The 13435-nt window shown below is 45.2% G+C and overlaps 1 protein-coding gene across 2 annotated transcripts in view; it reads right to left on the minus strand.

The window, feature by feature from the left end:
- The window catches only part of MPPED2 (metallophosphoesterase domain containing 2), a 107827-nt gene extending 102888 nt beyond the window's left edge, over positions 1-4939 (minus strand). Inside the window, exon 1 of one of the 2 annotated variants that reach the window (XM_076343356.1) lies at positions 4851-4939. The gene's annotated coding sequence lies outside the window, so the exon portion shown is untranslated. Of the gene's footprint in view, positions 1-3630; positions 3666-4850 lie in introns of those variants that run through there. The other variant, XM_076343357.1, reaches the window with a different exon arrangement.
- Positions 4940-13435: the final 8496 nt, after the last annotated feature.

A 13435-nucleotide genomic window follows, 5' to 3' on the forward strand; every position in this document is an offset into this window, starting at 1 on the left:
TTTTTTTCATTAATTACCTTATCATTTAACTCCATCATCATTAAATACATCCGAAGGATTAATGCTTAAAATAAGGCTTTATCTTCGGGAGGGGGGGGGGGGGGGGGGGGGGGCAGCGGAATATCTGTGTTGAAAGCTCCAGATAAATATTCCACATTTACTATTCCTTATTGAAAATAACATCTTGTGCTAATTGCAACCATGAAAATTAACAAGTGGACCCAGTTTCCTGAAGGACAAATGGCTTTCCACAAATACACACACTTGTCTTCAAGGCCCTGTTTTAGCTTTACAAAGTAAGTTCCATCTGAGAGACTTACGAGAAGCTGATGCAAAGCAGAAAATTTTACAATTGCATAGCAAAAGGTACACCCAAATACCCTTGAATCAAAGTATTCATCTGTCCAGAGAAAGGCTAGTACCTAGACAATGTTAACAAAATATCCATGTTATAGTGCACTAGCAATGAAGCTGGTTTGGATTCATCACCAGACAGTAATGATTTATCTGACAGATTTAAGTGCGATTTTATGCATAAATATTCTGCATAAGATGAAAGAAATACGGTCTTCCCGCTCTACGCATCCCTATCTTTCACTTCTTCAAAGTGCACTTAAACATATTTTGCATTAAGACTGGAAGCATTCTATAACATGAGCATAACCCCAATAGCCAGAAACTCCCCAAACCTGATCTCTGTTGAGTTCCCTGCACAGAATCTGAGCTTCAATTTCTACAATCAATAAACTGAGGATACCTCAGCTGCCTTCCTTTCAGAGGGACTTCATGAAAATTGATCAGCTGATGTTCGAAGAATACTTTCGAGATGAGCAACTCTTTAAAAGCCCCGTTTATGAGGCAGATGCTCAGCTGGGGCACGCTATCCTAGCTGCAAGGACTTACATGAAATCATGACACTTTACATCAGTTGATCCCCCCCTTTAGTTGCTACACGCAATAGTGGATTTGTCATACCTGGTGTGTAATTTACAGAAGTAAATCAGTGCTTACGGGGAAGACAAAGAGATAGGAAAGAGAAGAAAGTGACTTGAGCCCTGGGCATCAAACTAAGCAGTATTTTTCCAGTGTGATATTCCTGGACTTCTCTTAGCTCCCAGACAGAAATCTGTTTGCCATGTGCAACGTTAAACATTTGGAATCTTTGATTTGTATTCAAAATATATTTTTCAGACTAGTTTCCAGTTTGGCATGAAGCACGATAAAAATGCCCCGCAAATGGCAGATGGCCTGCTATAGGCCATTTATTTTACTATTTTACAACCTCAGGCCTACGTAGGCTTCCATATGTTAGTTGGGTTAAGACATTCTGCAACCTTCATTCCAGTAATTGGGTTCTATCCTTCATCTTCTTTAGCACTGGGGGGGGGGGGGGGGGGCGGGGGAGAAGATGATGAAACTAAACCATGAAGTTCCCATTTAAAAACCGAGTCACTAGTGAGACAGTACACCTCTGTAACGAAGGTTATGGTCCGGTCTTTGCACTAACCCCCTCTTGTAAGAATAAGGAGTAAAAATCAGCAAGGTGAGCTTTACTAAACCAAATCTTTGCTGTGTTAGACGTGATGTAACATGCGTGCAACAACTGCTCACGAATCATAATGTAGTGGTTACCATGCCAAGTTTGCAGCTGTTTCCTTAATTTCCCTTACAATTATATTTTAGTGTTATTTTGCATAACAGTAAAACACAACACCTGCTTCAAACTGCAGTCCTGTTCCAAGTACTGTAATTCTTTTGAGATACGAACTACGAAGAGTGTGCAACACAGAGCCGCGTAATTGCCCTGCACTGAAAAGTAAATACAAATGAAAACATCTTCCTGTTAGAGAAATGGCTGTCATTAACAAGAATGCTAGCCATCAAAGCTCCCAGGAAAAAAAACCTAAGTTTTTCCTTTACACAGCAAGAACTTTAGCGTCTGCATAAATTAAGTAGTGTGAAAATTACACGTCTAATGTTATTTTTTCGCAATTAAAAGCTACAGTATAAAACAACATGTTAAACCAATAAAAATATGCTTGGGCTTTCAGAAAAGCTAAAGCACACTATTTTCAGTAATCTAGCATAAGAAAGGTCAGAACATTAAATTTCATATTATAGTTCACTCATGGAAAACAAAATCCAATTTGTTCATGAGAGTGAATTATACATAAAGATAATAAGCATTTTACAGGGTTTATAACAATCTATGTTACAGAAAGAAATTACAGCTAACTGGCATAAAAAAAATGATAAGAGAATACTTGAATAGCTGTATTAAGTACTTTAAAGTTGACTTTCAGTAAGATTGTAAGTATATAAGCTGCACTTGCTTCCCATTGTTCCGATCTTTAATCTTAATTTAAGTGTAGAGATTTATTCTTAAGACAAAGCCGAACAAAGCATCCTTTTACAATGAAATTCAACAACAAATGCCAGACTGGAAAAAAAGTAAAATTTGAAGCTGGCTTCTGGATCAATTCTCTAATTTCCATTTAGCGCTCCACAGAGTGCTACAGCTCACCTACCAGAAGCATCGAATTGTTACCTTTACTGTGAACTTCTCTGAAGAAAATATCAAAAAAGAACTGAAAACTTCAAAACTTTAAAAACATTTATTTTAGGCCCAAGATTAAAAAAAAAAAATAAAAAAAGCTACTGTGAATCACTACCGTTCTTCCTTCTCCAACTGCAATCACTCTTCGAAGATTACATACAGGAGATGAGCACAAAACAATAAAAGTTGCATTATTTTTCACATCTGTAAAGTAAAACAACGTACAACATCTTCCACGCCGTATGTGGCAGTTTTAAGAAAGAATGACTATATTAAAAACCTAAACGAAGAATTTTTTTTTTTAGCACGCTACGTTTCCCCAAATACAGCTGTTACCCTGGGAGCAACAATCCTTCTCCAGCGTGGATTTGTACGGCCAGTGAGAGGGGACGCGCTATCGCATACAGCTGCCCAGTTCACAGGTACAAACCGGCTCTCTTTCACAAAGGGGCTGACACAAACTTACGCGCAGCTCATTTTAAATCCGTGGACAACCGCAGCGTCAAAAAACTATCACAAGACACGCACAGATAAGTAATTTTAGAAGGTAACGTTACGTTTCGCGGAGAGCCACACACACAAGCTCTACGTATGCGCACGCACACAGAGGCACGCCGAAAACCCATTTCCCCCAAATAAAATATTTACGCCTTCCTCATCTAAATTTCAGAAATTTGCCTTCCGGCTGGTCTCGCCTTGTAAAAGAAAATTGTGAGAGGCAGGAGACGGAAGGGGTTAATTCCGTGTCAACACCTTCTGTTGATACAGCCGCTATCCCGACACCGTTACAGCAACAAAACGCGTTACACCCACCCGGAGCGCGGGCGCTGGCCGCCGCAACAACCCCCCCGAAAGACGGCGCCCCCCCCCCCCGCACCCCCAGCTTCTCACAGTTTATTACCCTGCGCCTCGGGGATCATTTAGCAACTGCCCCAACAGCCCCCGCGATGCTGCGCTGCAGTTTGCGGGCAACTCCGGGCTCCAGCCTACCCTTCAAGTCCAAGGCGGAGGCACTGGGGGGGGGCAGACCCCGACTCCCCCCCCCCCCTTCCGCCGCCGCCGACCCCCGGTACCTGGGCTCCCGGCCGCTCCCCACCTCCGCCCGCCGCCGGCTCCCGGGCCGCCCCGGCCGCGGCCCCGCGGGGCGCCGGGCTCCCCCCCCCCCCCCCCCCGCGATGATTGATGGCTCTGGGTGGCCAATGGCTCCGGCGCGGCCCCGTCCCGGCGTGTGCCGCAGCCCCCGCCCCGCGCCCCCTGCCCTGCCCTGGCCCCCCCCACCCGGCCCCGGCTTGCCACCGAGGGGGCATTTCTACAATTTTTGTGCGGTACGTGCCACGGCGCACAAAGTTCACATCACCACCACCCCCAACTGCCACAGAACCGAAATGGTTTGGGGGGGGTGGGGGAGGATGCTCGGGGGAGGGATGCAATAAACTCCACAGCGAGCCGCGGGAGAGCGCGGGGGGGGGGGGCCCGCCGCTTTTTATTCCGGCAGTGCCAACCGCGCCGTCCCCCGCACCTCGCCCCGACCCCCGGAAGGTTTCCAAGTGCTTGAGGCCTCCGGGATCAGGGTTTCAAAGCGGGTTCTCCCGCCGGCGAAACGGAGAGGGGAAACTCCGCCGGGGAACGGCAAAGCAACCCGCTTTACCCTCCTTACTTTTGCGGCGTGTCCCCCCCTCACCCACCGCCGGGTCCCTCCGCGCGGGAGCCGCGTCCCCGTCCCCCGCCGGCTGCTCGGCGCTGCGCCCGCCGGGGCTGCCGCCCGCCCGCTGGCCCCAGCCAGCACAATGCTCCCCGGCCTACCCTCCCGGCCCCGCCGCGGCGCCCCCCGCCCCGACCCCGAGCCAGCAGCCGACACGCCGCCTCCCGCCCCCGGGCCGCTTCCAGCGCTGCAACCGCCCCCCCCTCCACCCCGGCCAAGGAGCAAGGCGGCGGCGGCGCAGGGCAGCGGGGGCACGGCCTGGGGGAGGAGGGCAGGGCAGGCTCGCTCAGCGCCGCCGAAAAAGCCGCCTCGGCTGCGGGGAAGCGCCGCCGCCGCGGCACCGACCCGACCCGACCCAGCGGGCTCGGGGCGGTCACGCCGGGGGAGGCAGGGAGAGCAGGCGGCCAGTTTTATCCTTATTATTGTTTGCAGAAGGCTGGCCCCGGCGCCGCCGCCGGAGCTCCTGCCCGCCTTCCCCCCCCCCCCCCGCTCTCGTCCATGACACGGCACCTCTAACCCGCCGCTTTGTGCGCCGCTGCCCCCCGCCGGGCCCCCCACCCGGCACGCAGACACCGGCCCGGGGCCGCTCACCTTCCCTCCGCCGGCTGCCGCTGCGGGCGAGTCGGGGATGCCTTCAGCGCGGGCAGCGGGGCCGCTCCATGGGGCTGCGGGGGCGCGGCCGGGGCAGAGCCTGCGCCCGACCCCGCGGCGGTGCCCGGCGGCGGCGGCGGCCTGGGTCCGGGTCTGGGTCCGGGTCCGGGGCGGCGGCGGCGAGGGCGGGCGCGGTGCAGTGAGCGGGACTGCCACTGGGGTCAGGGAGCAGGCACCAGGAAACACGGCGGCCACGGAGCGCTGCTCGCACACACACACACGCACACGCACAGCTCCTCCCGCTGCCTCGCACTTCACCCCCCCGGGCAGGGAGGGAGGGAGGCAGGCAGGGAGGAATCGCTGCTGCATTTCCCAAGTGCGGCACAGCCTCCCCCCGCCGAGCCGGCAGGAGAGGCCGGCAGGAGCAGCGGCTCTGTCGCCCAGCCGGGGTCAAGGGGGGTGCCGGCTGCCACAGCCCCGGGGGAGCGGGGAGGGCAGTGCCGGGAGCCCGCCGGGACCCCCCCCCCCCCCCCGCCGCCGCGGGGCAGCGCCCGGGAGGCCGCGGCAGGCGCCCGGCTCGCACCCCTTACACACGGCCGGCCCGGCACCACGCATCGCTGCTCGGCTCTTCCTCTGCCTAAATAAATAACAACAACAACAATTTAAAAAAATAAAATCCTCGAAACGTGTTTCACATCTCCCGCACCTTTCATCGTTAGGCACTAATGCAGTGCTGCGCTCCTTCTGTAGATAAGCTAACCTCAGCAACCAGAAAAAACATGAAGAAACACTACTGTAGGGTTAGCCTTTGAGGCTGAACATCATCTTAGGGTAATTGGGGCTTTTCTATGGAGAGGTAGAAACAGGGAGGTTGCTGTTGTCTTTTTTTTTTTTTTGGCCTTTTTTTTTTCCGAAATCCACAGCAATTGTGTCAACAGCCACAACAGTAACAAAGTAAAGATTAGAGGTGTTTGTTCTTTTATTTTCAAGACAGCAAACGGAAGGGGGGGACTTCCACAGTCGTACACTTACAATGGGGAGAAAAAAAAAGAAGAAAAGAAAAGGAAAAAATTCCAAGTAATTCAGAATAATCGAGCTGACAGAAAATAAAACCTCCTAACAGGCCCCTAACTGTAAGTTGTGTCCTACGTATTTTAAATAAGTAATTTTGACTCTGGCCAACCTTCAGATATGCATGGCAACTAGGCAGGTTTTTCTTTGTTGCTGAAAACAATGAGAAGGGTCCCCAGTATTGCCAGACAGAAATCCACTAGGATGGATTGTCCTGTTTAGAAGCATGGCAAATTAAGAAAAATCAACCTGAAAAAAAGATTAAACGGTGTAAGTTTCTTCCAAATGTGATATTAGACCTTTCAGCCTGATTTTTTTTTATTGTTGTCATTTTCCCTTTTAATAAGCACCGTGAACCACCAAAGGAAAATTCCTGTTTCAGACAAAATGGCCCACAGATGAGTCGTCCTCCTCACCAAATCAAAGCAACATTTCCAGGGAATCTTTGCCTGGAATGGAGTCTGAGGCCATAGTTTCACAAATCTTTTTAGCTGACTTACTCTGACACTGCTGTAAAATAGGCAATCCAGCATTCAGCCTGCTTACCCCACTTCTGTCCCTGCACTAGCCCTTGTGTGAGAACAGGGAACCCCACCCGGGAAACCAGCCCAACAGGCACCGGGGAAAAAGCAGTCTGGTTTGATGTGGATCAGTCTCCCCATCCGATCCAGTTCATAACCGCACAAATGCTTCTGCTGGAACAAGGCAGAGGGCAAGATGAGCAACTGGGGACGCAGGGAGGACAGGATATCTTCATTGGTACCACTGCCCGCTTAAATATAAAAACATGGGAGGGGGGGGTAAGAAGGAGCGGGTTTGATCCTGAACCTGCTGCATTCCTTCTCTGCAGTTGCTGCAGCAGGGCTGTTCCTGTATTTGTGTCCTCATACCACACCCAGAGCCCCCAGCACTGCAAAAATGAGCTTCTAGCACAGAGGGAGAAACAGGGTGGAAGCCTGGGTAGGTGACTGAGCTGGGAATTAGCACGCTCAAAGACCTTCTCGCCAATACCTTGTATGGTGAGAGACAACTCAGACATTACCCCAGTGTCTCAGTGTCCTAGTACTGAAATAAGCATTTACCTAATTCACTAGTCCTTACATAAAGCAAGGTATGCGGCCTGAAAGTTAGCGGTACTTGGGTTTTGCTCATATGAATCCGGAGTGGGACCCGATTCTAAGCTCACATCTTTTTCAGAATACTAAATGTTCAGCAACAACACCAAGCTGTAATACAGTCATAGGGAGCACTGTTTTTAATATATGACTTGACAAACTCTGAAACATTTTCTGTCAAGAGCACATAGTGAAACACTTCCTTTTTACAAACTATTTGTTTTCTGTTTCCCCGAGAACAGTATGCTTCCCAAAGATGTACCCACTTTAGAAACGTGCCGGCCCTGGACTTGCTAAAAGGAGGAAAAAATATTTTTCTTAAATTGATTAAAGGGTTTTCTGAGGAAGAGTTGCATTTTGTGGCCCTTCTTCTCTAATTCACATGAGCAGCATCAAAATGCAAGTCTGTAAGCACAGAAAAAGAAAACTTCTTTGTTTTGGCTGGAATGTGTATTTATTAATACACACTTGACAAGAGGATCTCAGAGATAAATCTGAAAACTTAAAAAGTAAACAAGCTGTTTATTATGAGTGTCACAGGACTGATTTTTCTAGTTGGGCGAAATTCAAAACAGTGAACAAGCAGCTTTTGTTTACTTTAATACTTCCTATTTATAATGTTAAAAGTGTATGTTACAGATAAAACCTTAGTCATGTTCAGAGTTTGCGCTGGATTTTGTTTTTTCACTTTTAAAAATCCAAAGCGAGTATCATTGAATGTACAGATGCAGCAGATGTATGTTAAAAATTATGAAACACTACGGTATGACGAAAAGCATACACATTCTTCAAAATCTATTATGTCATCTCTAACACGCTTCATAGGTACCACTGTCTCCGGTTTCTGCCAAGCACAAGACAGAGCTAACAACTTCTGAGACACACATAGGGTAGTCCAGAGTGAACCATGGACACCCATCTCACTTTGCCCTTTACTTTGGGAAAAATCTTCCCTAAGTATCTGTGAAGCAATACAAGAAAGTATCATTTAAAGTCCACCTCTGAGAACTCATTCCTTCAATAATAAGATTTTTTGAGTGATCTTTTACACAGAATGGAATTTAAAAAACCTAAAAATCTTTGAAACTGTATATCATGACATTGGTCTGTGGTTACAGTACTGTCCTGATACAGATCCTACCTGGTCAGGATGTACTACGTCATGCAGTGCATTACCGTGGTCCACAATCTGCTACATGTTGCTTGTTGAAAGTACTCTCAGAGTAAGGTCAAGAATATTCCATCGTCTGACCGAAGGAGGGAAGACCTGATTACAAGGCCACGTCTCACTGTATAAAATGATCAGCAATGCTACTTCAAGGGTGTTTCCACAACTGCCGTGCTCCTCTGCCACTTACTTCTGCTCCCATACTTCAAGGATACAAACCACATAAGAACAAATGCAGTTTTTAAAAAAGCTGCCTTCCAAAAAGGCGAAAAGGGTTTTAAGGCAGATCACTTCCCCAGCCTAGTCCACAGCACAGTCTCTTGAATGCTTATGCCGGCACACATACCGAGTGCCACAGTCGGCAGTGCAGGACCCAGACCGGCACAGGGTATGCTACAGTTTCAGAAAAAGTTAGGCCAGTGTTTCACACCATCTTTTAGTTTGGACACAGTATCAGAGGGGTTTCGTTTGTTTGGTTTAATACGTGTATTTCCTGGATTTAAGACCAGAGCATCAAGGGTTCTCATTTGTATTGCAGACAGAATTCAGTTTCAGCCTGCAGAGACTGGGGCATGCTGGTACAGTACTAGACAATCCATATTTTGATTTGTTAACATTTTAAGAAAGTAGAGTTTAATCCAGTGGACAACCACTGGTAGCAGTCTGCACTGAAAGTCACCGGACTCACCATATTTCAATATAGACCACTGCGAGCCTGCCAAAAAACTGTATCTTAACAGGCTTGTTCCCTTCATTAAAGTAGAAATTCTTCAGTAACTGTGAAACAGAAGACAACAGGAGAAAACTGCATTAGTTTAGGCTTCATGCCGCACTGAGGAGATACTACATTCCAAATTTGCAGAATACAGTTGGATAGATTAAAAGTTGTCCATTGCTCTCTTCCTCCATTTGTAGCCTGTAAGTCACAGAGCATTTGGTATGCATGCTGGCCAACAACATGAAAACAACAGAAAAACACCGTATTAGATATAAAGAACAAACAGAAAAAACCCAGGATTCCAATTTTGAAGATACAAACGGGTTTTTTTTAGCTCTTAGAGCTTTTAGAGCTTCTTTGCCTTAAGAAAATCACAGACTGGAACTAGCAGCTAATTAAATCCTAAAAACTGAACTTAAAAAAAAAATGCCTCTTGGCTTTTGATTTTTGTAATCTCTCCCGTTATGAATATGGCCCTACAAACATGGGCCCATACACTAACCTGTTCAACACTCCAGCAAACACTACATCTTCATGAAGAATCCATGGCCTCTCCATAGAAGTGCACCAGCTTTTGAAGAAAAAGGACAATTCTCAAAACAAGTGAAACTTGAGCCTTCTGTCAGAATCTGCAGACAGAGAGGAGCACGTCATTATAATGCTGGTAGAGCATCAGGTAAGAGTACTGAAGGAAATATCACTACTTGTCCTCTGGGCATTCTTTTTATATTCGACGGACCAGAACATTGTCACAGGATAATGGTTGTCTGCTGCCTTGCCCCTATTAAATTAAATGAAATATTTGATTGGAACTTTCCTACTTGCTCTCTGTAGAAATAAAAAGTGATGCAAAAAAGCTGTAGGTGAATCATTTGCCCTTCTAAAAACTCCCAGTGTAACTGCTAGTCAAGGTACCTAGAGAAGAAACCATTCCTATTAATTTTTTTTTTGGTTTTGAATATTCCACCAAACATTCTTTTTTCAAAATGGAGAAGGATGTATGGGTGATTTATTCGTTCATAATAGAGCAGACAGTGACTTCAGTTTTGTATGTACATAAGGATGCAAGTATTGTTTGATGCACAGCAGTTATTGCAAAGACATTACTGCAGGAACTCCCAGATACTGAAGGCTCAGGGCACACTACGAGGAAAGGGTTTTGGTGGTCACCTTCTGGTCAATGAGCTGTGGCAGGGAATACGCAACTGTAGAAGTAATGTGAGGTGTTCAAACATCCTATTTATTGCATATCAATTTACCTGTTTAGGAGAAGGTGGGTGCCTTTTTCCCCCCAAGTGATCATTTTATCACATAAGCGGTCTACAATGCATTGAATCAAAGCCAATGCATGAGAAAACCATCAGTTTAATTCAGCTGCAGTTCAGGCACTCAAAGCTCATTGTACCAAATAATTCCAAAACTTGAAGGTCTGTCAGGAAACAGGCATTTAGGACTACAGTAAAGCGTATTACAAACCCCTCTTCTCCTTGACCTTTAACTTATTCAACAACTCCCTTCCCTCTTCATCACATAGATTATCTCATCCTGTGGCAGACTCTGTCCACACCACATTTCTGTTCCTGGATGTAAGACGAACTGTCCCCCCATGAGTTTTGAGAAGTCACAGTGATATCAGGCAGCCTCCTGTCTACACCCTCCCTCTACCCATGTCCTTCCGACTTTAGAGAGAAGATACAGTGAAGTGGGTTTATAGTTGAATGCATTCTGCAAGTGACAGACTCCACGAACTGAAATTCCTGCAGACAGGGAAAAATTCTTGTCTCTATTCCTGAGAGAAGGTCCCTATTGCACCGAAAGTTATGTATGAAATTCTCAACATCAGTCAAAATTCCACATGGAAAGCAAACTGCAAAACTGAAATAGATCTTAGCTCACAGAGCAAGTAAAGCAATTTACATGGTGGTGCAGAAGGGAGAATATTACTCCTATGCTATCTTGAAGATTTTTTTTGAAGACTACAGATTTAATGGCAAAGTCATCTGATGATGATGACTGTTGTCAACAGTTACTCAGAGTTAACCTCTTTACATCTAAACAAATAGAGCTTCACTTCATGCCTTGCATAATTAACTTTACGCTTTTGACAGACATTAAGAACCATGCTCTCCAGCACATCTGCATCTAGTTCCAGTTTATGGACTCCAAATTACCTTTGGGTCAGGAGTGTGGTCCCTTTATAGAAAATTGTAGGGAATTGTAGGATGAACATAATGGAAAGCCTTTAAAGGGGTCAGGCGTTCCAACATGGAGATCTTTCCAATTTGAGCATGAAGTTAAGAACAAGACTCCCTAAAGGAAGGAAAAGACTTTCACAGTCATTCTCAGGTGTCTTGTCGCTTTGAATGTCCCCAGTAACACTGCTGATCTGAAGGTACATGTAAACCTAGAGCCTGAAGCCAAAATCTTTATTATGTGTTAACTATCACAATTATCAAACTCTGTCATACAGGAAATACAGTTCAGGACGCTTATGAATCCTCCCATTCTGTGGTGAAAGAGCGAAGCTTGAATTCGCATGCAGTGCTCTCTAATGTAAGATAGGCTTCTGGAAAGAAATGGATAAGGTCTTACGGTATAATCTCTGTTTAAAGTTAATTTTTTATCCCTTGATTTGACGTTTTAAAATCAATATTCCATAGCAGTTATTGTCTAGATTTTTAATGCATCCAGGCTGAAAACACTTGCTAAGAACTGAGGGATTCTACACGCTTTGTCTCAGACACCCTAGAAAAAAAAATCCTGTATTCCAGTTATTGTCTAGCATTTGAGTTCAGTGTTGGCAAACTGGTCCCTGCATGTCTTTGAGGCATATGGAAATTGATGATGAAAGTGTCTAGTATAACTAGAAGTATAATTTGATGAAAACTGAAGCAGTGAACTGTGAGAAACTGCTAAATCAGTGTCATCAAACTCTGCTTGAAAAATAATGAAACAGAAATACCACTAGGACAGGAGAAATGCAGGGCGAGGACTGTGAAACCAGAGAGTAAATACAAAAATTAAGGAAACGTACAAGATACTATTTTAATTGTTATTTTTGAAACACATGCCCAAAATACAATACAACATTCCTGTCCAAATTCACTTTACAGAGACAGTGACATCATGTCTCCTCCAAATTGTTCAAGCCCAAATCTTGGCACGAGCTCTTCCAATAGAATACCATGTTTGGCCCTGGCACTCTCGTCTGTCTACCCGTAACCATGTGCAGAACAAGAACAGCACCGTGGCCAATGCAAATCCTAGTTATAGCTCAAGTCCCTTGGGGCAATAGAAAAAGACCAAAATAGAAAACATATTACAGTTTTGAAGCAATAATATTGCTAAGGAAAATAAAACAAATGTAACCTCAGAAGTAAGATGACATATATTGCCTAAAAGTTAACAATTCCTGAAGCTGTCAAAGTACTCTATAAATAAGACCTGAAGATGGCAGTGAAAAGACCCTGATATTGCTTTATTCATACATTTTGAATGAAAACAAAACAAACTGACATAGAAATCTGAGAGCAAGAGGACAAAGGAAGAAGATACTGTATGTTTTGAGGGTTTGCCCACATCAGTAAACAGACTCAAATTACTGAAAAAAACAGTAATGATTCTATTCAGTTGTACCCATGTTTTGAGATAGCAGCGTGTCTATGTATGCTCAAGAAAGGGATATAAGCTTGCATATTCAAAGACTTGCCAGAAAATTTGTATGAAAAGATCACAGGGAGACAGAAACAGCTGGAAAAATTGGAGCAGGGGCTCCGATTTTCATGCCAGTGTTACACCTAATGCAAAGGGAATGCAGATGATGGACTGCAAGCTATATGTTATTCCTCCTGCCACTTAGCAGTGTGCTTGTAGAGCTGAACAAGAACTGGGAAGTAACAAAAAAAACCCCAAACAAACAACAAAACAAAACAAAATAACCCAGAAATGATAGAAAGTGTGCTATTGTAAATTAAAATATTTATGTCAGGACATCTATTACAGTCACATCAACATTTTTATGTACAAAAGGCAATCACCAAGATCAAGCAGTGGATACCAAGCACTAATTTCTCTAAAGTGTAGTCTGATTTGGAAATTTAACTGAACTATATCCACAATCTCACCATGGCATGCACGTAGCAGAAACCATGAAATGGAAAATATCTATAAACAAACATCTCTTGAAGGTCCTATATCATGCTTTAAAAGAATGATAATGAGAAGTTTCTGCACATGGATTTATCCAGATTAATTATCAACAAGCCTAATTAGAAAGTTGTGCTAACAAATATCTAGCAGACTTCTTTCTATTAGGGAATATATAGATAGGAGGCTTAGTAGAAAAAGGGTAAGTGGAATCTTGAGAGGATTTTCTGGTAATACATTCAAGTTTCTAAACTAATCTAGGCCTGATTTCCATGGGTTTTGATATCATCTTTTCCCATGAGGTGATCTCAAAACCTGTGTGTTAAAGAGTCATTTTCTCTGTCAGTTACTGTTAACCCAAATCACG

This window comes from Aptenodytes patagonicus, chromosome 7, assembly GCF_965638725.1.
Source record: "Aptenodytes patagonicus chromosome 7, bAptPat1.pri.cur, whole genome shotgun sequence".
NCBI lineage: Eukaryota > Metazoa > Chordata > Aves > Sphenisciformes > Spheniscidae > Aptenodytes > Aptenodytes patagonicus.